Source organism: Triticum urartu, chromosome 6A (assembly GCF_056163025.1).
Source record: "Triticum urartu cultivar PI428250 chromosome 6A, HENAU_Tu73, whole genome shotgun sequence".
NCBI classification, from domain to species: Eukaryota; Viridiplantae; Streptophyta; class Magnoliopsida; order Poales; family Poaceae; genus Triticum; species Triticum urartu.
In genome coordinates, this window is record NC_141878.1 from 406,618,152 (window position 1) to 406,620,845 (window position 2,694).

A 2,694-nucleotide genomic window follows, 5' to 3' on the forward strand; every position below is an offset into this window, starting at 1 on the left:
AAATCTCCTAAGTTATAGTCCTAAAACGCCTTTAATTAAGTGTGTTTTGTTCAGTGCTACTAAAATGTCACATTGGTTACGTGTCTCTATTTTATTAGCATTGTATAAAAAGATTTGACGAAAGTGCATGACCGTGGTGGTTCATACTTCAACTCTTGACCACAATCCGAGAAGACAATGGCTCTATTTGAGCTGTCAACCTCATTTTTGAAGAGTTGGAGGGCACACTAGCTCGGTACAAGACCTATAGTGTCAGATTTGTTGACTCCCCTGATGCTTGTGACAGGCGTTGGAATTTCCTCGAAGAGGAAGGGTGAAATAGTATAGTGGCAGAAAGTATTTCCCTTAGTTAAGAACCAAGGTTTATCGAACCAATAGGAGAGATCCAAGCAAACGATATTTAGCAGTACCTACACACACACAACAAATGCTTGCACCCAACACGGGCAAGAGGGTTGTCAATCCCCTTGTACCCGTCAATTGCAAGGATTTATTCTGATAGTGGGAGATGTATAAATTGGAAAACTAAATAAAGGAAATAAATTGCAGCAAGGTATTCAGGGTTTTAGCTATATGATTTAGATGGACATGCAGGCTATAGCTTTCACTAGTGGAATCTCTCCCAAGAACATAGAAAATGGTGGGTAGACAAATTACGGTTGGGCAATTGATATAAAAATGCATAGTTATGATGTTATTCATGGCATCATCAGTACATACGCAATATGTCTGTGACAAGTAGATCGAAATGATTCTGCATCTACTACTATTACTCCACTTCAAGAGCGCTTCTATGCTTGCCTCTCTACGTATTAAGTTCATGACAAACAGAGTAATGCATGAAGTATGATGACATAATGTAGACAGAATAAGACCAAAAAATATGATCATACCCCGTTGTTTTACCCTTACTAGCAACAATACAAATGTGTGCTATGCTACTCCTCCTGTCACAAAGTGAGGACTGTTGGGGAACGTAGCGATAATTCAAAAAAATTCCTACGTGTCACCAAGATCAATCTAGGAGATACTAGCAACAAGAGAGAGGGAGTGCATCTTCATACCCTTGAAGATCGCTAAGAGGAAGCGTTACAAGAACGCGGTTGGTGGAGTCGTACACGCAGCGATTCAGATCGTGGTCGATTTCGATCTAAGCGCCGAACAACGGCGCCTCCGCGTTCAACACATGTGCAGCCCGGTGACATCTCCCGTGCCTTGATCCAGCAAGGAGGAGGGAGAGGTTGGGGTAGACAACTCCAGCAGCAGCACGACGACGTGGTGGTGATGGAGCAGCGTGGTTCTCCACCAAGGCTTCGCCAAGCACTACGAAAGACGAGGAGGTGGAGAGGTAGGGCTGCGCCGAGAGAGAGAGAGAGAGAGAGACTTGCTTGTATGGCAGCCCCAAAACCCCCCACTATATATAGGAGGAGGGGAGGGGGCTGCGCCCCCATCTAGGGTTCCCACCCTAGGGGGCGGCAGCCCTAGATGGGATGGAGGGGGGCGGCCAAGAGGGAGAGAGAGGGGGGCGCGCCCTAGGGTGGGCCTTGGGCCCATCTGCGCCTAGGGTTTCCCCCTTCTCCTCTTTTGCTGCGCCTTGGGCCTTGGTGGGAGGTGCACCAGCTCACTCGGGGGCTGTTCCCTTCCGACTCTTGGCCCATGCAAGCCTCCAGGGCTGGTGGCCCCTCTCGCTAGACCCGGAACCCTTCTGGTGGTCCCGGTACATTACCGGTGATGCTCGGAACACTTTCGATGTCCAAATCCTCACTTCTTATATATCATTCTTTACCTCTGGACCATTCCGGAACTCCTCGTGACATCCGAGGTCTCATCCGGGACTCCGAACAACATTCGGTAACCACATACATACTTTCCCTATAACCCTAGCATCGTCGAACCTTAAGTGTGTAGACCCTACGGGTTCGGGAGGCATGTAGACATGACCGAGACATCTCTTCGGTCAATAACCAACAACGGGATCTGGATACCCATGTTGGCTCCCACATGTTCCACGATGATCTTATCGGATGAACCATGATGTCGGGGATTCAATCAATCCCGTATACAATTCCCTTTGTCTACTGGTATGATACTTGACCGAGATTCGATCGTCGGTATCCCTATACCTTGTTCAATCTCGTTACTAGCAAGTCCCTTTACTCATTCTATAACGCATGATCTCGTGACCAACTCCTTAGTCACATTGAGCTCATTATGATGATGCATTACCGAGTGGGCGCAGATATACCTCTCCGTCATACGGAGTGACAAATCCCAGTCTCGATTCGTGCTAACCCAACAGACACTTTCGGAGATACCTGTAGTGCACCTTTATAGCCACCCAGTTACGTTGTGACGTTTGGTACACCCAAAGCATTCCTACGGTATCCGGGAGTTGCACAATCTCATGGTCTAAGGAAACGATATTTGACATTAGAAAAGCTTTAGGAAACGAACTACACGATCTTGTGCTACGCTTAGGATTGGGTCTTGTCCATCACATCATTCTCCTAATGATGTGATCTCGTTATCAACGACATCCAATGTCCATGGTCAGGAAACCATAACCATCTATTGATCAACAAGCTAGTCAACTAGAGGCTTACTAGGGACATGTTGTGGTCTATGTATTCACACATGTATTACGGTTTCCGGTCAGTACAATTATAGCATGAACAATAGACAATTATCATGAAC